The sequence below is a fragment of the Pseudophryne corroboree genome, chromosome 11 (genome assembly GCF_028390025.1).
Source record: "Pseudophryne corroboree isolate aPseCor3 chromosome 11, aPseCor3.hap2, whole genome shotgun sequence".
In the NCBI taxonomy this organism is placed as follows: Eukaryota; Metazoa; Chordata; class Amphibia; order Anura; family Myobatrachidae; genus Pseudophryne; species Pseudophryne corroboree.
Genome location: NC_086454.1, coordinates 69,607,169 through 69,632,349, shown reverse-complemented (window position 1 = coordinate 69,632,349; position 25,181 = coordinate 69,607,169). Strand labels below are relative to the sequence as shown.

Genomic DNA, 25,181 nt, shown 5'->3' with positions numbered 1-25,181 from the left:
CTCTTCTGCGGTCCTCCAGGCCTCCTCTGCGGTCGTCCAAGTCGCTGACTTCGTCCAGTCCGCTGCTGCGGTCCCCCAGGCCTCCTCTGCGGTCGTCCAGGCCTCCTCTGCGGTCGTCCAGGCCTCCTCTGCGGTCGTCCAGGCCTCCTCTGCGGTCCTCCAGGCCTCTTCTGCGGTCCTCCAGGCCTCCTCTGCGGTCGTCCAAGTCGCTGACTTCGTCCAGTCCGCTGCTGCGGTCCCCCAGGCCTCCTCTGCGGTCGTCCAGGCCTCCTCTGCGGTCCTCCAGGCCTCCTCTGCGGTCCTCCAGGCCTCCTCTGCGGTCCTCCAGGCCTCCTCTGCGGTCCTCCATGCCGCTGACTTCGTCCAGTCCGCTGCGGTCCTCCAGGTCTCCTCTGCGGTCGTCCAGGCCTCCTCTGCGGTCGTCCAGGCCTCCTCTGCGGTCCTCCAGGCCTCCTCTGCGGTCCTCCAGGCCTCCTCTGCGGTCCTCCAGGCCTCCTCTGCGGTCGTCCATGCCGCTGACTTCGTCCAGTCCGCTGCGGTCCTCCAGGCCTCCTCTGCGGTCCTCCAGGTCTCCTCTGCGGTCCTCCAGGCCTCCTCTGCGGTCCTCCAGGCCTCCTCTGCGGTCCTCCAGGCCTCCTCTGCGGTCCTCCAGGCCTCCTCTGCGGTCCTCCAGGCCTCGGTCGTCCAGGCCGCTGACTTGAACCGCTTGGTGGTGTGTTGCAATGATGGTGCGGCAAACTCCAACTTGCCATTCTTCCCTCGTTTGTTCAATGACTTTCTTCATGGCTTCTACCATCTGTTCCTTTATGCCTTCTTTAAGGCCAGCCACATCGGTCTGCAGCTGATTGACCTGTCCACCAACTTCTGACTCCATATTGGTCACCTTACTGAGTAGCTCCTTTAGTAAAACAGGACAGGTACACTGGCAGTCCTGCACTTTGGTGTTCACATCTGTGAAATGCAACCTTCTTCGTGGTGAATGTGTCATGTCTTCTTGTCCAGGGGTGGCTACATGGTCCAAAAAAGAAGCTTCCTGATGCAGCGTGTTTGTCACGTCCTCTAGCACCGGTATTTCCAGATTCATTGGCTGAACACTGTGATCTGCAGGAGATGGAACAATTACATAATTTGCCACACCACATATCATCTCCAACGTATTATTCTTTGCCTTGGCATTTTTTCGTGGTTTCACCACATTTTCTTTCTGAGCCGCCTTGGCAGTTTTCTTCTTCTTTTGTGGGACTAATGCAGCAAGTTTCTGTGCCACTGATGGGTGGGTTTTGGCACTCCCGTAAAATCTGGTAGTCTGCATTCTTTGTCTTTTGTCTAAAAATATAAAAACCACAATAAGAAAACATGTAAAGCACAGCATGCTAAAAATAGCAAACAACTGTACATTTTCAAATAAAGTGCACAACAGTAAAGTGCAAATACTGTACAGTATTTGCCTTTTTTCCCTGTGCCTCCCAACAAGAACCTCTGCAGGAGGGACAGAATGCTCTGTTACGGACTTCAGTTTAAATATACAGTATGATTACCATCACCTGTGCGAACAACTATACTGTACAGTAGTTACTGTATTTGATAAGATAGGTGTTTCACCACAAGTGATAGCAATCATTCAGTACTACTGCACATACCTGTAGTACACCGGGATAAGCAAGGTCTATGTACATTACGTTATACCGAGCTGGATCGCTTAGCAACCTGACAAAATGGCCACCGACCGTGAACTCCCAGCACGTGGCAGCGCTTGGATATGGAGTGAGATACAGTATGGTACAGTCCAGGGGCAATGCTGAAGGAGCGTCACAATCCCCTAGCTCAATTACTAGAGCCATCTTAACAGCAGTGTGGGCCCCTGGACACAGCAATGCACTGGGGCCCCTACCCACTCACCAGCGGAAGGGGTGGGGGGAGCTATCAGCGGCAGCTTTGATGCTCCGCGGGGGATAGGGGGGGTTCTATCTTTCGCTCAGTATGTACAGTAGGACCTGGAGAAATAATTTCTGCTAATTATTCCTTTACTGCACAGATGGGGCAGGAAGGAGAACACTAAACTGTAGAAGGGGGCATTGTGCTGAATGAAGGGGCCCTGGTACATGACTTCCAGGGTGGTAGGGGGTGTTTAATACACAGGGGAGGAGTGGATAATGGAGTGGGCTTAATATTAGTGTTATGGACTGCAATTAGTTTCCTGTATGAAACAGATACAGTACAGTAAATAACCCTCCTTGGAAGTGCATGGGCCCTGTGAGACTTACAGTAGTGTACAGCATAAGGGTCGACTGACATGATGTACAAGCATTACATACAGTACATGTCAGTACTGTATGTAAATTCTTCAATTATTGCCTAACAACAATGCTGCTTACTGTATATTAAATACTGTAGGCCTAGAAATGTGCATCTCAATATAGTAGTTAAAAACACAGGGGCCTATGTGGATAAGCGAGTTCTATGCACACTAAAAATGGCCACCGACCGTGAACCCCCAGCACGTGGCAGCGCTCGGATATGTAGTGAGATACAGTATGGCATACATTTCACAGTTCAGGGGGCAATGCTGAAGGAGCGTCACAATCCCCTAGCTCAATTACATTGGGATAAGCGAGGTCTATGCACATTACGGTATACCGAGCTGGATCGCTTAGCAACCTGACAAAATGGCCGCCGACCGTGAACTCCCAGCACGTGGCAGCGCTCGGATATGTAGTGAGATACAATATGGCATACATTTCACAGTTCAGGGGGCAATGCTGAAGGAGCGTCACAATCCCCTAGCTCAATTACATTGGGATAAGCGAGGTCTATGCACATTACGGTATACCGAGCTGGATCGCTTAGCAACCTGACAAAATGGCCGCCGACCGTGAACTCCCAGCACGTGGCAGCGCTCGGATATGTAGTGAGATACAATATGGCATACATTTCACAGTTCAGGGGGCAATGCTGAAGGAGCGTCACAATCCCCTAGCTCAATTACATTGGGATAAGCGAGGTCTATGCACATTACGGTATACCGAGCTGGATCGCTTAGCAACCTGACAAAATGGCCGCCGACCGTGAACTCCCAGCACGTGGCAGCGCTCGGATATGTAGTGAGATACAATATGGCATACATTTCACAGTTCAGGGGGCAATGCTGAAGGAGCGTCACAATCCCCTAGCTCAATTACATTGGGATAAGCGAGGTCTATGCACATTACGGTATACCGAGCTGGATCGCTTAGCAACCTGACAAAATGGCCGCCGACCGTGAACTCCCAGCACGTGGCAGCGCTCGGATATGTAGTGAGATACAATATGGCATACATTTCACAGTTCAGGGGGCAATGCTGAAGGAGCGTCACAATCCCCTAGCTCAATTACATTGGGATAAGCGAGGTCTATGCACATTACGGTATACCGAGCTGGATCGCTTAGCAACCTGACAACATGGCCGCCGACCGTGAACTCCCAGCACGTGGCAGCGCTCGGATATGTAGTGAGAGATGGTATACATTTTAAAATACAGTACACCGGGATAAGTTGTACAGGCCATGGAGCAATGCACAGGGACATTCATCATTTACGTACAGTATATAAATAATTGTAAACCGTAAATGAAAGAATTACCGGTCAAATACTGTATGACGAAACTGTGTCAATGAGCTGGAACAGTATGGCCTGTGAAGAAGTTTTCGAAGGCAGAAACGGAGAGCAAATTATCAGGAGATTTCTGAAAGGTCGGAGAAGATCCACACAGCAAGTCTGCCTACGAGGAAACAGATTTGCAAAGTGGGTAGCGGGCGGTGACTGAGACGCTCTTTTATTCACATTCAAAAGTACCTGTACAGTATGCTCTGTGATTGGTGTAAGGATGAATGCGCCTATATTGGCACCAATCACAGCGGTAAGAATTCCTTTTGTGTGAATGTGAATAAAAGAGCGTCTCAGTCACCGCCCCGCTACCCACTTTGCAAAGCTGTTTCCTCGTAAGCAGACTTGCTGTGTGGATCTTCTCCGACCTTTCAGAAATCTCCTGATAATTTGCTCTCCGTTTCTGCCTTCAAAAACTTCTTCACAGGCCATACTGTTCCAGCTCATTGACACAGTTTCGTCATACAGTATTTGACCGGTAATTCTTTCATTTACGGTTTACAATTATTTATATACTGTACGTAAATGATGAATGTCCCTGTGCATTGCTCCATGGCCTGTACAACTTATCCCGGTGTACTGTATTTTAAAATGTATACCATCTCTCACTACATATCCGAGCGCTGCCACGTGCTGGGAGTTCACGGTCGGCGGCCATGTTGTCAGGTTGCTAAGCGATCCAGCTCGGTATACCGTAATGTGCATAGACCTCGCTTATCCCAATGTAATTGAGCTAGGGGATTGTGACGCTCCTTCAGCATTGCCCCCTGAACTGTGAAATGTATGCCATATTGTATCTCACTACATATCCGAGCGCTGCCACGTGCTGGGAGTTCACGGTCGGCGGCCATGTTGTCAGGTTGCTAAGCGATCCAGCTCGGTATACCGTAATGTGCATAGACCTCGCTTATCCCAATGTAATTGAGCTAGGGGATTGTGACGCTCCTTCAGCATTGCCCCCTGAACTGTGAAATGTATGCCATATTGTATCTCACTACATATCCGAGCGCTGCCACGTGGTGGGGGTTCACGGTCGGTGGCCATTTTTAGTGTGCATAGAACTCGCTTATCCACATACTGTAGGCCCCTGTGTTTTTAACTACTATATTGAGATGCACATTTCTAGGCCTACAGTATTTAATATACAGTAAGCAGCATTGTTGTTAGGCAATAATTGAAGAATTTACATACAGTACTGACATGTACTGTATGTAATGCTTGTACATCATGTCAGTCGACCCTTATGCTGTACACTACTGTAAGTCTCACAGGGCCCATGCACTTCCAAGGAGGGTTATTTACTGTACTGTATCTGTTTCATACAGGAAACTAATTGCAGTCCATAACACTGAAGTTGTATTTTCAGTACTGTACAGTATACAATACTTAAATTTGAACATCAGGTACTGGATAGTAAACATGTACAGTATTAACTTCTATCATAAAACTCTTATGCATTTTCAGATGTGTAAATTTTAGACTACAGTATTCACAAATGTTTTCTCTCCATACAGGAATTATAGTTGGACAACATGCCAGTAACTATCAACAAAACGATGAGCAAGATAATCGCCAACATGAAAAAAGAAAATAAAACCATCAAAGAGATCCATGCATGGCTCAAGGAAAGTGGCATTATAGTCACTTTAGAAACGGTGCGCTATCATGCATTCGAGAGAACAACGCCCAGATTTGTATTTCCTACAAAATGCACATGGTACGTACTGTACACTACTGTAATGTTTAAATGACTTGCTTTATACCATAAACAATTTTTTTGAAATAAAATAAAAACTTCATCAATTGTAACTGTGATTGTGCTGTTCATGAATTCATATTTTTCACACTGTATTGTACTGTAGGAGAGTGCAACAAATTGTGGAGGAACTAACTCGTGAGGATGATGAGCGTACTGCTCTGCAAATAAAACGAATTCTCCATTCCAAGTATGACCTGGACATATCGGCCACCAGCATCAGAAGGATGCGACGGAAAATGGGATGGACCTTTGGCGCAACAAGGTAAAATACTGAAAGCAGTATAAACCATACAGTAAATGCACTGTTAATAATCCCTTGATACGTGATATAATAATGCCATAAATCATTATACAGAGTGTGTACTTTATACTATATACAGTATGTGTGTGTGTATATACTGTATATACAGTATTCTATCCCAAAAGAGATACCTACTGTATAGGCACTCAGAGACAGCAATGAAGCATTGCCGGCTTATTGTGATGATTACATACTGTATACTGTGTGTGTGTGTTTGTGTGTATGTACAGTATGTATATATATATTACTCTGTATGTAACTTAATGTACTGTATGTACAGTTTAATGTATACAGTAGGTATATAATACAGTATACTGCACATACAGTCTACTGTATATACAGTAATCTGTAAATCTGTAATTTCATAACTGTATCTGATTTCATTATTTTTGGCTCTTCACAGGATATCTCCAATGATAAGAGATGTGAATAAAGAAAAGAGAGTGGAACAGGCACGGCGATGGATTGAGAGTGGTGAAACATTTGATGATGTCATTTTCACAGATGAATCGTCTGTTGCCCTTGAGCGGTTCTCCAGAATGTCATTCAGGAAACGTAACCATATCTCTTTAAAACCACGCCCAAAGCATCCATTGAAAATCCATGTATGGGGAGGCATATCACGATTAGGAGCTGGTCCCCTATTATTTTTCGAAGGTACAGTACAGTACTATACTTTATTCTGTGCCTGTGTTCTGTAAAAATACATGTTGTACTGTAGAGTACGTGTAACTGCACAATAAAAGGAGTTGCTTATTAATGAACAACATTTTTTGATTTCTGTAGGAATCATGGATAAGAAATATTTCCAAGAAACAATAGTAGAGAAATGTATGGTGCCATTTGTGAATAAATATTACCCAACTCACCATAGGATATTCCAAGACAATGATCCTAAACACTCCGCCTCAGCCAAATTTATGGAAGAGAAAGGTATGAATTGGGAACGCACACCACCAGAGTGAGTATTCTTTCAACAGTGTACAAGTAAAATTTTGGATAGCACTCTAGTACTGTAAAAAAATTTTTTGTTTAATAAACAGTACAATATTGTATGTTTAATTTTCTCTATTTACTGTAATGTACTGTAATTAATTTTTTCTATACGCTTTTTTTTTTTTTTTAATTAGATCACCAGACATGAACTCAATCGAATTAGTGTGGGCTCAATTGAAGAGGTACGTTAGGAGTGTTGCAAAGCCAACAACAAAACAGCAACTGGTGGATGGGATAAAGAAATTTTGGCTAGAAGTACTCACACCTGAACATTGTAATAATTATATAAATCACCTGTATAAAGTATTACCTGTTGTAGTTGAAAGAAATGGTCAAGCCACAAATATGTAGTTCTGTATTTTCTGTTTAAAATTTTAAATTGGTGCATTATTAAAAAAAATGATAAAATTGCCTTTGTCTGATTATTGCATAAACTAATGTAGAATATTATACAGTAGTAATGTTATTGATGTGTACTGTATGAACAGTTATTTTCAGTTTTATAAGTCCTGAATAAGAGTACTGTACATTTTGATCAGTGCAGTACATGGAATCGGATGTTGTAATACTTTATTTTTACATTAATATTGATGTTTTTCCAATAAATATTCAATTTTACAGTATGGTACGGTACAGTACATGAGGGTACCTGTACAGTATGATACGTCATTATGGGGGAGAAATACTGTATCCACTAAATGTACAGTAAAATGTTTTTTTCTTATTACAAACACACAAATGCATCTCAGATGGAAATATGCTATACACAGCAGACAGCTTATGGTGACAGAACTTCCCTACTGTATCCCCACCCATAGTCGTGGTATATTTTAGATTGCCTAATGAGACACTCCTGCAGCATTGCCAATGATTCATGTAAAACCTGTGTGCAAACAGTATCTGTATTGAATGCAAAGTACAGTAAGAGTACAGTATACAGTATTATCAGAGCCAAACCTGACCAACATGATGCCCTAGGCTAGATTTTGGCTGATGCCCTCTTGCACAGATGCTACGTAGTTCCGCCTCTAACCCTGCACCCCTTTCCCAGCACCATCACCCATTTTGGCGCTCCTACCCCCTATAATCTAAATAAGAACAATGTGCACATTTAGTGCCAGCCCAAAACAGTGTACAGTATGTTCTTGCTGGGAAGGGGCATGGTAACACAATAATACCCGAAGATGAAATGACACAACACAGTACTGCAACTTTATTCACATTATATCATGCAGTGGTGTCTCTTATTCTCATGACATCATATCATAGTACCACATTACTCCTAACAGTAATGCCCCTTATTCACATTACACCCCACCACATTCATCTTTATTTACATTAGACCACAGGTTCTCAAACTCAGTCCTCAGGACCCCACACAGTGCAGGTTTTGCAGGTCTCACAGAATCACAAGTGAAAAAATTAGCTCCACCTACTGTATGGACCTTCTAAAATGTGTCAGTTAGTAATGAATACATCTGTGCACTTGCTGGTTTACCTGCAAAACATGCACTGTGTGGGGTCCTGAGGACCAAGTTTGAGAACCACTGCATTAGACCATGCAGTAGTGCCCTTTCCTTATGTTACACCAGAAAATATTGTAGTACACCTTATACACATACAGTACAGTAATGCCACACATTAGTAATGCATTTCATATTTCAATTTTCTGATTTAATTTCATAGAGCCGCAGTCACTCACAGAATATAGGCATGTACTGTAGCATCTCATTTTATTCTGCAGAAGCTGATTATTCCCGTTTGGCTAGTTTGCCGCCTCTGTACAGTATATCACAATAGAAAAAAGTTATAGTGTCAGTGAAAAAAGCACCTCATGACAGATACTGTACACAAGCTCATGTCTAAATACTGTATACTGTAAGCAGTGACATTAAGGGGTACAGTACTGTATATGCAATTGCAGTCGAATTCCGGAAGGAATACGGAAAAAATGGACACGGGATCCCCCATCTTTTTAGAACCAGCACCGGGCTCTGCGCCTGGTCCTGGTGCAAAAAATAAGGGGGACAAAAAAAGCGTAGGGGTTCCCCATATTTTTTGAATCAGCACTGGGCTCCACTAGCTGGACAGATAATGCACAGCCGGGGGAGACTTTTATACAGGTCCCTGCGGCCATGGAATTAAATACCCAACTAGTCACACCTGGCCGGAGTACCCTGGAGGAGTGGGGGCCCCTTAAATCAAGGGGACCCCCCTCCAGCCACTCGATTATCTCTATCACCCCTGTGTATTGTAGCTAGGGGATTGTGACGCTCCTTCAGCATTGCCCCGTAGCCTGCAAAATCTGTGCTGTTATTTGCTCCATAGCTGAGTGCCTCCTAGGAGCTACTGTAGGAGTCACAGGCGGTAGCCATTTCAATTGAGTCTGCCCTGCTATAGAATTGTACAGGTATGTGTACATTACCGTACGGTGCATAGAACCTTTACAGTAGAAACTCTCCTGCAGCTTTGGCCTGCTTTACTGTATGTACTGTAAAACTTGTGTTTTGTCAGTTTGCTATGCGACCGAGCCCGGTGTAACGTACAGTACAGTACTGTAATGTGCATAGACCTCGCTTACAGTATCTCTGTGTATTTTGGCTAGGGGATTGTGACGCTCCTTCAGCATCGCCCCGTAGCCTGCACAGCTTATGCCATTTCTCATTCCATACCCAACTGCTGCCTGCCACGAGGTGGGGGTTCAGGAGGTGGGGGTTCATGGGTAGTGGTCGTTTTGACAGTGTGCTATGCGATTGAGTCCGGTGTACCGTAATACTGTATGCAATCCTACAGTAGCTTATCCCTCCCCTGTGTATTTTGGCTAGGGGATTGTGACGCTCCTTCAGCATTGCCCCATAACCTGCACAAGGGTTCAGGGGCGGCGGCCATTTTGCCAGTGTGCTACAGTATGTCATCGAGTCCGGTGTACCATAATATGCATACTGTGTATTTTAGCTAGGGGATTGTGACGCTCCTTCAGCATTGCCCCATAGTCTGTACAATCTGGACTATTACTTGCTCCGTAGCCTAGGGCCTCTGTGGGGCAAGGAGTCATAGGTGGTAGCCATTTCTATTCAGTCTGCCCAGCTACAGAATTGTATGTGTACTGTGTACGGAGCATAGTACCTTAACCTGCATAGAACCTGCACATTATGGTACACCGGACTCGATCGCATAGAACCGCTCATGCAGCTACTGTATGCCCTGGTTTACAGTATGTGAATAAAAAAAATAATAAAGTGTCTGAAAAAAACTACAGTAACATGCATTCGTACTTAAGGAATCGAACCCTGGACTCTGAGTATAGGAAGCGAAACACTTCACCACTTCGCCGCAGACAAATGTATAAATCCGTTGGTTTTGATTATGCTGTAATGGCTACGGGATTAGGACGATAACACTGTAGAAAATTCCTAATCTTGAGAGGCAATAGTGAACTTGTAACACACATCCATTTGCGACAGTGTACACTACTGGTTTTACAGTACTGTGTTTTGTCTGCGGGACTTGGACGCTCACATACAGTATTCATAAAGTATTGTAGATGGATCATATACTGTATGCTGTACTACTGTATTTGCGTCGGTGTCGTACTGTATATACTGTACAGTACTGTATTAAATAATGCAGCGTAATGAGTACAGTATTTGCTGTATGCAGCGTAATGAGACGCCTTAGTAAAGTAGTCCTTATTATGTATGTCAGTATTGTATTTTACGGGAGACCACACGCATGCGCAGTGGTGATTGTAAAAAGCGACATCTGGTGGCTGATCGCAGGTATTACACGTAAAGGTAACGCCAAACGTCAAATGTCTGTCTCCGTGCGATTAGATAGCCTCTCTGTGGCTAGGCGCGCCTCGCTACGCCACAGTACGCTGCGTATGGTCGAACGGGACAACCGCCGCGGCCACTCAAGATAAAGGTGGCTACATCTGTACATTCTTACAATATCTTGTTCAAGTCACTTGTTAATATGCTTTATTGTAATAGATATTATGGCGTTCTTATTAATGTAGTCATCCCTGGGAAATTAAAGTCAGTCTATTGTTGGTACTCATACAGTTAAAAAGTAATCGTGAAATGAAAACATGAGATCTCAATGCTAGAATTATTGTTAACATTTTATCTGGAAGCTTGCTCAATAAATGGAAAGATTTATTTCTGGAATTGCTTTCCTAACACAATATTGTTTATGTTAAGTAACAAATAATCCATTATTTTCTATTGCTCCCTAAACTCTGATGACTAAATTGTCTATCAATTTATCTTGAGAAACTCACATTGTTACTGACTTTTGTTTAAACATTTCCTCTGACTGGACACCATATTGTTCCTGGAGATTGCTCAGACATGATGATTGGCAATTTCTGGAATTCTTTTCTAGTTACCTTGGCATCAATTTACTTCTACAAAATAACTGATATTAAAAAAGGGGAATATTGCATTTTTTTGTGTTTTCTGATTTGGACTGTATCTAGAAATGTGGTACATATTACTGAACATGTGAGAAAGGGTAAAGACTGCTGAAGCATTCACATGTCTTTTTGTGATGAATTATCAACAAACTATGTTCTGAGTTGATGAAAATAAATGAAAGGCGCTGCTGAGATTTGAACTCAGGATCTCCTGTTTACTAGACAGGCGCTTTAACCAACTAAGCCACAGCACCACATGATGCCCTGGAGCTTCACAAAGAAAAATGATATAACTAAGATATGCTATTTGGTAACAATTTTTGATATTCTTATAACTATTGCTTTATCAATTTTTCAAACCGGTGGATATTTAGAGTATAAATAGAAAGTTGGGTTCTCTCTTTTCATTCATGATTTACAGCACCTTCATTCTTAAAATATCTTGTCAAAGTAATTTTCTAATTTTTTTTAGCACTTTTATTGATTTCTCTGTAAGTAATGCTACATGGGAATAAATGTCAATTAATTTTTGATATTCAGAAAACAAAAACATGTAGTAAAATTAAGAACTCTGTTTTAAAAAGTCAGAATTATGGTTAGCATTCTTTATTGATGCTTTTTCAAGAGAAGTTTAGCTTTTCATCAAGAAGTATTTTCCTAACACAATTTTAAGGATGTTATGGAAATAAATATGGGTTAAATGTCAATGATTCTCTAGCTATGATGACTAAACTGACTCTCAAATTACTGTACCTTGGGAAACTTACTTTTTTTACAGACATTTTAACACTTTCTGTGTTATTCTCTTTTTAATGTACTCTAAATTAATTTTGCAGTTTACCCAATATGATGAAGGCTATTTTGTAAAAATTAATCTATTTACCTTAACATAGGCATATTTCTACAAATTAATTTATGCTGAAATAGGGTGAAGTTTTGTTGTTTGTCGTCTTCTGACATGGATGGCATCTTTAAACTTTTTTACATTGGTGACCAAATGTGCCAAAGTGAAAGCAGATAAAGGTTTTACACATCTTATTTTGTTATGCATCAACAAAAAACTACATACTAGTGTGATAAAAAGGTATCAAGCAAAGGTACTGCTGAGATATGAACTCAGGATCTCCTGTTTACTAGACAGGCACTTTAACCAACTAAGCCACAGCACCACTTGCACTGCCTTACATATAATGACAAATTATATGTCTAAAGTATAATATTTTTTATTATTTTTATATATTTTTTTGAAACTAGTATTTTATTAATTCTTTAAACAGTTGGAAACTTACAGTAAGTTATATAATGCTTTTTTCTCCTTTATTTTGTATATACAGGCCCTACATTCTTACAATATCTTGTTCAAGTCACTTGTTAATATGCTTTATTGTAATAGATATTATGGCGTTCTTATTAATGTAGTCATCCCTGGGAAATTAAAGTCAGTCTATTGTTGGTACTCATACAGTTAAAAAGTAATCGTGAAATGAAAACATGAGATCTCAATGCTAGAATTATTGTTAACATTTTATCTGGAAGCTTGCTCAATAAATGGAAAGATTTATTTTTGCAATTGCTTTCCTAACACAATATTGTTTATGTTAAGTAACAAATAATCCATTATTTTCTATTGCTCCCTAAACTCTGATGACTAAATTGTCTATCAATTTATCTTGAGAAACTTACATTGTTACTGACTTTTGTTTAAACATTTCCTCTGACTGGACACCATATTGTTCCTGGAGATTGCTCAGACATGATGATTGGCAATTTCTGGAATTCTTTTCTAGTTACCTTGGCATCAATTTACTTCTACAAAATAACTGATATTAAAAAAGGGGAATATTGTATTTTTTTGTGTTTTCTGATTTGGACTGTATCTAGAAATGTGGTACATATTACTGAACATGTGAGAAAGGGTAAAGGCTGCTGAAGCATTCACATGTCTTTTTGTGATGAATTATCAACAAACTATGATCTGAGTTGATGAAAATAAATGAAAGGCACTGCTGAGATTTGAACTCAGGATCTCCTGTTTACTAGACAGGCGCTTTAACCAACTAAGCCACAGCACCACATACTGCCCTAGAGCTTCACAAAGAAAAATGATATATCTAAGATATGCTATTTGGTAACAATTTTTGATATTCTTATAACTATTGCTTCATCAATTTTTCAAACCGGTGGAAATTTAGAGTATAAATAGAAAGTTGTGTTCTCTCTTTTCATTCATGATTTACAGCACCTTCATTCTTAAAATTTCTTGTCAAAGTAATTTTCTAATTTTTTTTTAACACTTTTATTGATTTCTCTGTAAGTAATGCTACATGGGAATAATGTCAATTAATTTTTGATATTCAGAAAACAAAAACATGTAGTAAAATTAAGAACTCTGTTTTAAAAAGTCAGAATTATGGTTAGCATTCTTTATTGATGCTTTTTCAAGAGAAGTTTAGCTTTTCATCAAGAAGTATTTTCCTAACACAATTTTAAGGATGTTATGGAAATAAATATGGGTTAAATGTCAATGATTCTCTAGCTATGATGACTAAACTGACTCTCAAATTACTGTACCTTGGGAAACTTACTTTTTTACAGACAATTTAACACTTTCTGTGTTATTCTCTTTTTAATGTACTCTAAATTAATTTTGCAGTTTACCCAATATGATGAAGGCTATTTTGTAAAAATTCATCTATTTACCTTAACATAGGCATATTTCTACAAATTAACTTATGTTGAAATAGGGTGAAGTTTTGTTGTTTGTCGTCTTCTGACATGGATGGCATCTTTAAACTTTTTTACATTGGTGACCAAATGTGCCAAAGTGAAAGCAGATAAAGGTTTTACACATCTTATTTTGTTATGCATCAACAAAAAACTACATACTGGTGTGATAAAAAGGTATCAAGCAAAGGTACTGCTGAGATATGAACTCAGGATCTCCTGTTTACTAGACAGGCACTTTAACCAACTAAGCCACAGCACCACTTGCACTGCCTTACATATAATGACAAATTATATGTCTAAAGTATAATATTTTTTATTATTTTTATATATTTTTTTGATACTAGTATTTTATTAATTCTTTAAACAGTTGGAAACTTACAGTAAGTTATATAATGCTTTTTTCTCCTTTATTTTGTATATACAGGCCCTACATTCTTACAATATCTTGTTCAAGTCACTTGTTAATATGCTTTATTGTAATAGATATTATGGCGTTCTTATTAATGTAGTCATCCCTGGGAAATTAAAGTCAGTCTATTGTTGGTACTCATACAGTTAAAAAGTAATCGTGAAATGAAAACATGAGATCTCAATGATAGAATTATTGTTAACATTTTATCTGGAAGCTTGCTCGATAAATGGAAAGATTTATTTCTGGAATTGCTTTCCTAACACAATATTGTTTATGTTAAGTAACAAATAATCCATTATTTTCTATTGCTCCCTAAACTCTGATGACTAAATTGTCTATCAATTTATCTTGAGAAACTCACATTGTTACTGACTTTTGTTTAAACATTTCCTCTGACTGGACACCATATTGTTCCTGGAGATTGCTCAGACATGATGATTGGCAATTTCTGGAATTCTTTTCTAGTTACCTTGGCATCAATTTACTTCTACAAAATAACTGATATTAAAAAAGGGGAATATTGCATTTTTTTGTGTTTTCTGATTTGGACTGTATCTAGAAATGTGGTACATATTACTGAACATGTGAGAAAGGGTAAAGGCTGCTGAAGCATTCACATGTCTTTTTGTGATGAATTATCAACAAACTATGTTCTGAGTTGATGAAAATAAATGAAAGGCGCTGCTGAGATTTGAACTCAGGATCTCCTGTTTACTAGACAGGCGCTTTAACCAACTAAGCCACAGCACCACATGATGCCCTGGAGCTTCACAAAGAAAAATGATATAACTAAGATATGCTATTTGGTAACAATTTTTGATATTCTTATAACTATTGCTTTATCAATTTTTCAAACCGGTGGATATTTAGAGTATAAATAGAAAGTTGTGTTCTCTCTTTTCATTCATGATTTACAGCACCTTCATTCTTAAAATTTCTTGTCAAAGTAATTTTCTAATTTTTTTTTAACACTTTTATTGATTTCTCTGTAAGTAATGCTACATGGGAATAATGTCAATTAATTTTTGATATTCAGAAAACAAAAACATGTAGTAAAATTAAGAACTCTGTTTTAAAAAGTCAGAATTATGGTTAGCATTCTTTATTGATGCTTTTTCAAGAGAAGTTTAGCTTTTCATCAAGAAGTATTTTCCTAACACAATTTTAAGGATGTTATGGAAATAAATATGGGTTAAATGTCAATGATTCTCTAGCTATGATGACTAAACTGACTCTCAAATTACTGTACCTTGGGAAACTTACTTTTTTACAGACAATTTAACACTTTCTGTGTTATTCTCTTTTTAATGTACTCTAAATTAATTTTGCAGTTTACCCAATATGATGAAGGCTATTTTGTAAAAATTAATCTATTTACCTTAACATAGGCATATTTCTACAAATTAACTTATGCTGAAATAGGGTGAAGTTTTGTTGTTTGTCGTCTTCTGACATGGATGGCATCTTTAAACTTTTTTACATTGGTGACCAAATGTGCCAAAGTGAAAGCAGATAAAGGTTTTACACATCTTATTTTGTTATGCATCAACAAAAAACTACATACTAGTGTGATAAAAAGGTATCAAGCAAAGGTACTGCTGAGATATGAACTCAGGATCTCCTGTTTACTAGACAGGCACTTTAACCAACTAAGCCACAGCACCACTTGCACTGCCTTACATATAATGACAAATTATATGTCTAAAGTATAATATTTTTTATTATTTTTATATATTTTTTTGATACTAGTATTTTATTAATTCTTTAAACAGTTGGAAACTTACAGTAAGTTATATAATGCTTTTTTCTCCTTTATTTTGTATATACAGGCCCTACATTCTTACAATATCTTGTTCAAGTCACTTGTTAATATGCTTTATTGTAATAGATATTATGGCGTTCTTATTAATGTAGTCATCCCTGGGAAATTAAAGTCAGTCTATTGTTGGTACTCATACAGTTAAAAAGTAATCGTGAAATGAAAACATGAGATCTCAATGATAGAATTATTGTTAACATTTTATCTGGAAGCTTGCTCAATAAATGGAAAGATTTATTTCTGGAATTGCTTTCCTAACACAATATTGTTTATGTTAAGTAACAAATAATCCATTATTTTCTATTGCTCCCTAAACTCTGATGACTAAATTGTCTATCAATTTATCTTGAGAAACTCACATTGTTACTGACTTTTGTTTAAACATTTCCTCTGACTGGACACCATATTGTTCCTGGAGATTGCTCAGACATGATGATTGGCAATTTCTGGAATTCTTTTCTAGTTACCTTGGCATCAATTTACTTCTACAAAATAACTGATATTAAAAAAGGGGAATATTGCATTTTTTTGTGTTTTCTGATTTGGACTGTATCTAGAAATGTGGTACATATTACTGAACATGTGAGAAAGGGTAAAGACTGCTGAAGCATTCACATGTCTTTTTGTGATGAATTATCAACAAACTATGTTCTGAGTTGATGAAAATAAATGAAAGGCGCTGCTGAGATTTGAACTCAGGATCTCCTGTTTACTAGACAGGCGCTTTAACCAACTAAGCCACAGCACCACATGATGCCCTGGAGCTTCACAAAGAAAAATGATATAACTAAGATATGCTATTTGGTAACAATTTTTGATATTCTTATAACTATTGCTTTATCAATTTTTCAAACCGGTGGATATTTAGAGTATAAATAGAAAGTTGGGTTCTCTCTTTTCATTCATGATTTACAGCACCTTCATTCTTAAAATATCTTGTCAAAGTAATTTTCTAATTTTTTTTAGCACTTTTATTGATTTCTCTGTAAGTAATGCTACATGGGAATAAATGTCAATTAATTTTTGATATTCAGAAAACAAAAACATGTAGTAAAATTAAGAACTCTGTTTTAAAAAGTCAGAATTATGGTTAGCATTCTTTATTGATGCTTTTTCAAGAGAAGTTTAGCTTTTCATCAAGAAGTATTTTCCTAACACAATTTTAAGGATGTTATGGAAATAAATATGGGTTAAATGTCAATGATTCTCTAGCTATGATGACTAAACTGACTCTCAAATTACTGTACCTTGGGAAACTTACTTTTTTTACAGACATTTTAACACTTTCTGTGTTATTCTCTTTTTAATGTACTCTAAATTAATTTTGCAGTTTACCCAATATGATGAAGGCTATTTTGTAAAAATTAATCTATTTACCTTAACATAGGCATATTTCTACAAATTAACTTATGCTGAAATAGGGTGAAGTTTTGTTGTTTGTCGTCTTCTGACATGGATGGCATCTTTAAACTTTTTTACATTGGTGACCAAATGTGCCAAAGTGAAAGCAGATAAAGGTTTTACACATCTTATTTTGTTATGCATCAACAAAAAACTACATACTAGTGTGATAAAAAGGTATCAAGCAAAGGTACTGCTGAGATATGAACTCAGGATCTCCTGTTTACTAGACAGGCACTTTAACCAACTAAGCCACAGCACCACTTGCACTGCCTTACATATAATGACAAATTATATGTCTAAAGTATAATATTTTTTATTATTTTTATATATTTTTTTGAAACTAGTATTTTATTAATTCTTTAAACAGTTGGAAACTTACAGTAAGTTATATAATGCTTTTTTCTCCTTTATTTTGTATATACAGGCCCTACATTCTTACAATATCTTGTTCAAGTCACTTGTTAATATGCTTTATTGTAATAGATATTATGGCGTTCTTATTAATGTAGTCATCCCTGGGAAATTAAAGTCAGTCTATTGTTGGTACTCATACAGTTAAAAAGTAATCGTGAAATGAAAACATGAGATCTCAATGCTAGAATTATTGTTAACATTTTATCTGGAAGCTTGCTCAATAAATGGAAAGATTTATTTTTGCAATTGCTTTCCTAACACAATATTGTTTATGTTAAGTAACAAATAATCCATTATTTTCTATTGCTCCCTAAACTCTGATGACTAAATTGTCTATCAATTTATCTTGAGAAACTTACATTGTTACTGACTTTTGTTTAAACATTTCCTCTGACTGGACACCATATTGTTCCTGGAGATTGCTCAGACATGATGATTGGCAATTTCTGGAATTCTTTTCTAGTTACCTTGGCATCAATTTACTTCTACAAAATAACTGATATTAAAAAAGGGGAATATTGTATTTTTTTGTGTTTTCTGATTTGGACTGTATCTAGAAATGTGGTACATATTACTGAACATGTGAGAAAGGGTAAAGGCTGCTGAAGCATTCACATGTCTTTTTGTGATGAATTATCAACAAACTATGATCTGAGTTGATGAAAATAAATGAAAGGCACTGCTGAGATTTGAACTCAGGATCTCCTGTTTACTAGACAATCGCTTTAACCAACTAAGCCACAGCACCACATACTGCCCTAGAGCTTCACAAAGAAAAATGATATATCTAAGATATGCTATTTGGTAACAATTTTTGATATTCTTATAACTATTGCTTCATCAATTTTTCAAACCGGTGGAAATTTAGAGTATAAATAGAAAGTTGTGTTCTCTCTTTTCATTCATGATTTACAGCACCTTCATTCTTAAAATTTCTTGTCAAAGTAATTTTCTAATTTTTTTTAACACTTTTATTGATTTCTCTGTAAGTAATGCTACATGGGAATAATGTCAATTAATTTTTGATATTCAGAAAACAAAAACATGTAGTAAAATTAAGAACTCTGTTTTAAAAAGTCAGAATTATGGTTAGCATTCTTTATTGATGCTTTTTCAAGAGAAGTTTAGCTTTTCATCAAGAAGTATTTTCCTAACACAATTTTAACTATGTTATGGAAATAAATATGGGTTAAATGTCAATGATTCTCTAGCTATGATGACTAAACTGACTCTCAAATTACTGTACCTTGGGAAACTTACTTTTTTACAGACAATTTAACACTTTCTGTGTTATTCTCTTTTTAATGTACTCTAAATTAATTTTGCAGTTTACCCAATATGATGAAGGCTATTTTGTAAAAATTCATCTATTTACCTTAACATAGGCATATTTCTACAAATTAACTTATGTTGAAATAGGGTGAAGTTTTGTTGTTTGTCGTCTTCTGACATGGATGGCATCTTTAAACTTTTTTACATTGGTGACCAAATGTGCCAAAGTGAAAGCAGATAAAGGTTTTACACATCTTATTTTGTTATGCATCAACAAAAAACTACATACTGGTGTGATAAAAAGGTATCAAGCAAAGGTACTGCTGAGATATGAACTCAGGATCTCCTGTTTACTAGACAGGCACTTTAACCAACTAAGCCACAGCACCACTTGCACTGCCTTACATATAATGACAAATTATATGTCTAAAGTATAATATTTTTTATTATTTTTATATATTTTTTTGATACTAGTATTTTATTAATTCTTTAAACAGTTGGAAACTTACAGTAAGTTATATAATGCTTTTTTCTCCTTTATTTTGTATATACAGGCCCTACATTCTTACAATATCTTGTTCAAGTCACTTGTTAATATGCTTTATTGTAATAGATATTATGGCGTTCTTATTAATGTAGTCATCCCTGGGAAATTAAAGTCAGTCTATTGTTGGTACTCATACAGTTAAAAAGTAATCGTGAAATGAAAACATGAGATCTCAATGATAGAATTATTGTTAACATTTTATCTGGAAGCTTGCTCGATAAATGGAAAGATTTATTTCTGGAATTGCTTTCCTAACACAATATTGTTTATGTTAAGTAACAAATAATCCATTATTTTCTATTGCTCCCTAAACTCTGATGACTAAATTGTCTATCAATTTATCTTGAGAAACTCACATTGTTACTGACTTTTGTTTAAACATTTCCTCTGACTGGACACCATATTGTTCCTGGAGATTGCTCAGACATGATGATTGGCAATTTCTGGAATTCTTTTCTAGTTACCTTGGCATCAATTTACTTCTACAAAATAACTGATATTAAAAAAGGGGAATATTGCATTTTTTTGTGTTTTCTGATTTGGACTGTATCTAGAAATGTGGTACATATTACTGAACATGTGAGAAAGGGTAAAGGCTGCTGAAGCATTCACATGTCTTTTTGTGATGAATTATCAACAAACTATGTTCTGAGTTGATGAAAATAAATGAAAGGCGCTGCTGAGATTTGAACTCAGGATCTCCTGTTTACTAGACAGGCGCTTTAACCAACTAAGCCACAGCACCACATGATGCCCTGGAGCTTCACAAAGAAAAATGATATAACTAAGATATGCTATTTGGTAACAATTTTTGATATTCTTATAACTATTGCTTTATCAATTTTTCAAACCGGTGGATATTTAGAGTATAAATAGAAAGTTGTGTTCTCTCTTTTCATTCATGATTTACAGCACCTTCATTCTTAAAATTTCTTGTCAAAGTAATTTTCTAATTTTTTTTTTAACACTTTTATTGATTTCTCTGTAAGTAATGCTACATGGGAATAATGTCAATTAATTTTTGATATTCAGAAAACAAAAACATGTAGTAAAATTAAGAACTCTGTTTTAAAAAGTCAGAATTATGGTTAGCATTCTTTATTGATGCTTTTTCAAGAGAAGTTTAGCTTTTCATCAAGAAGTATTTTCCTAACACAATTTTAAGGATGTTATGGAAATAAATATGGGTTAAATGTCAATGATTCTCTAGCTATGATGACTAAACTGACTCTCAAATTACTGTACCTTGGGAAACTTACTTTTTTACAGACAATTTAACACTTTCTGTGTTATTCTCTTTTTAATGTACTCTAAATTAATTTTGCAGTTTACCCAATATGATGAAGGCTATTTTGTAAAAATTAATCTATTTACCTTAACATAGGCATATTTCTACAAATTAACTTATGCTGAAATAGGGTGAAGTTTTGTTGTTTGTCGTCTTCTGACATGGATGGCATCTTTAAACTTTTTTACATTGGTGACCAAATGTGCCAAAGTGAAAGCAGATAAAGGTTTTACACATCTTATTTTGTTATGCATCAACAAAAAACTACATACTAGTGTGATAAAAAGGTATCAAGCAAAGGTACTGCTGAGATATGAACTCAGGATTTTCTGTTTACTAGACAGGCACTTTAACCAACTAAGCCACAGCACCACTTGCACTGCCTTACATAAAATGACAAATTATATGTCTAAAGTATAATATTTTTTATTATTTTTATATATTTTTTTGAAACTAGTATTTTATTAATTCTTTAAACAGTTGGAAACTTACAGTAAGTTATATAATGCTTTTTTCTCCTTTATTTTGTATATACAGGCCCTACATTCTTACAATGTTTGTTCAAGTCACTTGTTAATATGCTTTATTGTAATAGATATTATGGCGTTCTTATTAATGTAGTCATCCCTGGGAAATTAAAGTCAGTCTATTGTTGGTACTCATACAGTTAAAAAGTAATCGTGAAATGAAAACATGAGATCTCAATGATAGAATTATTGTTAACATTTTATCTGGAAGCTTGCTCAATAAATGGAAAGATTTATTTCTGGAATTGCTTTCCAAACACAATATTGTTTATGTTAAGTAACAAATAATCCATTATTTTCTATTGCTCCCTAAACTCTGATGACTAAATTGTCTATCAATTTATCTTGAGAAACTCACATTGTTACTGACTTTTGTTTAAACATTTCCTCTGACTGGACACCATATTGTTCCTGGAGATTGCTCAGACATGATGATTGGCAATTTCTGGAATTCTTTTCTAGTTACCTTGGCATCAATTTACTTCTACAAAATAACTGATATTAAAAAAGGGGAATATTGCATTTTTTTTTGTGTTTTCTGATTTGGACTGTATCTAGAAATGTGGTACATATTACTGAACATGTGAGAAAGGGTAAAGGCTGCTGAAGCATTCACATGTCTTTTTGTGATGAATTATCAACAAACTATGTTCTGAGTTGATGAAAATAAATGAAAGGCGCTGCTGAGATTTGAACTCAGGATCTCCTGTTTACTAGACATGCGCTTTAACCAACTAAGCCAAAGCACCACATGATGCCCAAAAGCTTCACAAAGAAAAATGATATATCTTAGATATGCTATTTGGTAACAATTTTTGATATTCTTATAACTATTGCTTCATCAATTTTTCAAACCGGTGGAAATTTAGAGTATAAATAGAAAGTTGTGTTCTCTCTTTTCATTATTGATTTACAGCACCTTCATTCTTAAAATATCTTGTCAAAGTAATTTTCTAATTTTTTTTAGTACTTTTATTGATTTCTCTGTAAGTAATGCTACATGGGAATAAATGTCAATTAATTTTTGATATTCAGAAAACAAAAACATGTAGTAAAATTAAGAACTCTGTTTTAAAAAGTCAGAATTATGGTTAGCATTCTTTATTGATGCTTTTTCAAGAGAAGTTTAGCTTTTCATCAAGAAGTATTTTCCTAACACAATTTTAAGGATGTTATGGAAATAAATATGAGTTAAATGTCAATGATTCTCTAGCTATGATGTCTAAACTGACTCTCAAATTACTGTACCTTGGGAAACTTACTTTTTTACAGACATTTTAACACTTTCTGTGTTATTCTCTTTTTAATGTACTCTAAATTAATTTTGCAGTTTACCCAATATGATGAAGGCTATTTTGTAAAAATTCATCTATTTACCTTAACATAGGCATATTTCTACAAATTAACTTATGTTGAAATAGGGTGAAGTTTTGTTGTTTGTCGTCTTCTGACATGGATGGCATCTTTAAACTTTTTTACATTGGTGACCAAATGTGCCAAAGTGAAAGCAGATAAAGGTTTTACACATCTTATTTTGTTATGCATCAACAAAAAACTACATACTGGTGTGATAAAAAGGTATCAAGCAAAGGTACTGCTGAGATATGAACTCAGGATCTCCTGTTTACTAGACAGGCACTTTAACCAACCAAGCCACAGCACCACTTGCACTGCCTTACATATAATGACAAATTATATGTCTAAAGTATAATATTTTTTATTATTTTTATATTTTTTTTTTAAACTAGTATTTTATTAATTCTTTAAACAGTTGGAAACTTACAGTAAGTTATATAATGCTTTTTTCTCCTTTATTTTGTATATACAGGCCCTACATTCTTACAATGTTTGTTCAAGTCACTTGTTAATATGCTTTATTGTAATAGATATTATGGCGTTCTTATTAATGTAGTCATCCCTGGGAAATTAAAGTCAGTCTATTGTTGGTACTCATACAGTTAAAAAGTAATCGTGAAATGAAAACATGAGATCTCAATGATAGAATTATTGTTAACATTTTATCTGGAAGCTTGCTCAATAAATGGAAAGATTTATTTCTGGAATTGCTTTCCAAACACAATATTGTTTATGTTAAGTAACAAATAATCCATTATTTTCTATTGCTCCCTAAACTCTGATGACTAAATTGTCTATCAATTTATCTTGAGAAACTCACATTGTTACTGACTTTTGTTTAAACATTTCCTCTGACTGGACACCATATTGTTCCTGGAGATTGCTCAGACATGATGATTGGCAATTTCTGGAATTCTTTTCTAGTTACCTTGGCATCAATTTACTTCTACAAAATAACTGATATTAAAAAAGGGGAATATTGCATTTTTTTTTGTGTTTTCTGATTTGGACTGTATCTAGAAATGTGGTACATATTACTGAACATGTGAGAAAGGGTAAAGGCTGCTGAAGCATTCACATGTCTTTTTGTGATGAATTATCAACAAACTATGTTCTGAGTTGATGAAAATAAATGAAAGGCGCTGCTGAGATTTGAACTCAGGATCTCCTGTTTACTAGACATGCGCTTTAACCAACTAAGCCAAAGCACCACATGATGCCCTAAAGCTTCACAAAGAAAAATGATATATCTTAGATATGCTATTTGGTAACAATTTTTGATATTCTTATAACTATTGCTTCATCAATTTTTCAAACCGGTGGAAATTTAGAGTATAAATAGAAAGTTGTGTTCTCTCTTTTCATTCATGATTTACAGCACCTTCATTCTTAAAATTTCTTGTCAAAGTAATTTTCTAATTTTTTTTAACACTTTTATTGATTTCTCTGTAAGTAATGCTACATGGGAATAAATGTCAATTAAGTTTTGATATTCAGAAAACAAAAACATGTAGTAAAATTAAGAACTCTGTTTTAAAAAGTCAGAATTATGGTTAGCATTCTTTATTGATGCTTTTTCAAGAGAAGTTTAGCTTTTCATCAAAAAGTATTTTCCTAACACAATTTTAAGGATGTTATGGAAATAAATATGGGTTAAATGTCAATGATTCTCTAGCTATGATGACTAAACTGACTCTCAAATTACTGTACCTTGGGAAACTTACTTTTTTACAGACATTTTAACACTTTCTGTGTTATTCTCTTTTTAATGTACTCTAAATTAATCTTGCAGTTTACCAAATATGATGAAGGCTATTTTGTAAAAATTCATCTATTTACCTTAACATAGGCATATTTCTACAAATTAACTTATGTTGAAATAGGGTGAAGTTTTGTTGTTTGTCGTCTTCTGACATGGATGGCAACTTTAAACTTTTTTACATTGGTGACCAAATGTGCCAAAGTGAAAGCAGATAAAGGTTTTACACATCTTATTTTGTTATGCATCAACAAAAAACTACATACTGGTGTGATAAAAAGGTATCAAGCAAAGGTACTGCTGAGATATTAACTCAGGATCTCCTGTTTACTAGACAGGCACTTTAACCAACTAAGCCACAGCACCGCTTGCACTGCCTTACATATAATGACAAATTATATGTCTAAAGTATAATATTTTTTATTATTTTTATATATTTTTTTGAAACTAGCATTTTATTAATTCTTTAAACAGTTGGAAACTTACCGTAAGTTATATAATGCTTTTTTCTCCTTTATTTTGTATATACAGGCCCTACATT

At 36.1% G+C, this 25,181-nt stretch overlaps 15 non-coding genes across 15 annotated transcripts; all 15 read right to left on the bottom strand.

The window, feature by feature from the left end:
- Positions 1–11,295: 11,295 nt before the first annotated feature.
- TRNAT-AGU (transfer RNA threonine (anticodon AGU)) lies at positions 11,296–11,369 on the bottom strand. Its single transcript has one exon. It is a non-coding gene; the product is annotated as a tRNA-Thr (tRNA).
- An 841-nt stretch (positions 11,370–12,210) lies between these two features.
- Positions 12,211–12,284, bottom strand: TRNAT-AGU (transfer RNA threonine (anticodon AGU)). Its single transcript has one exon. It is a non-coding gene; the product is annotated as a tRNA-Thr (tRNA).
- Positions 12,285–13,113: 829 nt separating this feature from the next.
- On the bottom strand, positions 13,114–13,187 carry TRNAT-AGU (transfer RNA threonine (anticodon AGU)). Its single transcript has one exon. It is a non-coding gene; the product is annotated as a tRNA-Thr (tRNA).
- An 840-nt stretch (positions 13,188–14,027) lies between these two features.
- TRNAT-AGU (transfer RNA threonine (anticodon AGU)) lies at positions 14,028–14,101 on the bottom strand. Its single transcript has one exon. It is a non-coding gene; the product is annotated as a tRNA-Thr (tRNA).
- Positions 14,102–14,930: 829 nt separating this feature from the next.
- Positions 14,931–15,004, bottom strand: TRNAT-AGU (transfer RNA threonine (anticodon AGU)). The gene has a single exon. It is a non-coding gene; the product is annotated as a tRNA-Thr (tRNA).
- An 840-nt stretch (positions 15,005–15,844) lies between these two features.
- On the bottom strand, positions 15,845–15,918 carry TRNAT-AGU (transfer RNA threonine (anticodon AGU)). Its single transcript has one exon. It is a non-coding gene; the product is annotated as a tRNA-Thr (tRNA).
- An 829-nt stretch (positions 15,919–16,747) lies between these two features.
- TRNAT-AGU (transfer RNA threonine (anticodon AGU)) lies at positions 16,748–16,821 on the bottom strand. Its single transcript has one exon. It is a non-coding gene; the product is annotated as a tRNA-Thr (tRNA).
- An 841-nt stretch (positions 16,822–17,662) lies between these two features.
- TRNAT-AGU (transfer RNA threonine (anticodon AGU)) lies at positions 17,663–17,736 on the bottom strand. The gene has a single exon. It is a non-coding gene; the product is annotated as a tRNA-Thr (tRNA).
- An 829-nt stretch (positions 17,737–18,565) lies between these two features.
- Positions 18,566–18,639, bottom strand: TRNAT-AGU (transfer RNA threonine (anticodon AGU)). Its single transcript has one exon. It is a non-coding gene; the product is annotated as a tRNA-Thr (tRNA).
- Positions 18,640–19,478: 839 nt separating this feature from the next.
- On the bottom strand, positions 19,479–19,552 carry TRNAT-AGU (transfer RNA threonine (anticodon AGU)). Its single transcript has one exon. It is a non-coding gene; the product is annotated as a tRNA-Thr (tRNA).
- An 829-nt stretch (positions 19,553–20,381) lies between these two features.
- On the bottom strand, positions 20,382–20,455 carry TRNAT-AGU (transfer RNA threonine (anticodon AGU)). The gene has a single exon. It is a non-coding gene; the product is annotated as a tRNA-Thr (tRNA).
- Positions 20,456–22,200: 1,745 nt separating this feature from the next.
- Positions 22,201–22,274, bottom strand: TRNAT-AGU (transfer RNA threonine (anticodon AGU)). The gene has a single exon. It is a non-coding gene; the product is annotated as a tRNA-Thr (tRNA).
- Positions 22,275–23,114: 840 nt separating this feature from the next.
- TRNAT-AGU (transfer RNA threonine (anticodon AGU)) lies at positions 23,115–23,188 on the bottom strand. The gene has a single exon. It is a non-coding gene; the product is annotated as a tRNA-Thr (tRNA).
- An 830-nt stretch (positions 23,189–24,018) lies between these two features.
- TRNAT-AGU (transfer RNA threonine (anticodon AGU)) lies at positions 24,019–24,092 on the bottom strand. Its single transcript has one exon. It is a non-coding gene; the product is annotated as a tRNA-Thr (tRNA).
- Positions 24,093–24,932: 840 nt separating this feature from the next.
- TRNAT-AGU (transfer RNA threonine (anticodon AGU)) lies at positions 24,933–25,006 on the bottom strand. Its single transcript has one exon. It is a non-coding gene; the product is annotated as a tRNA-Thr (tRNA).
- Between the last annotated feature and the right edge of the window lie 175 nt (positions 25,007–25,181).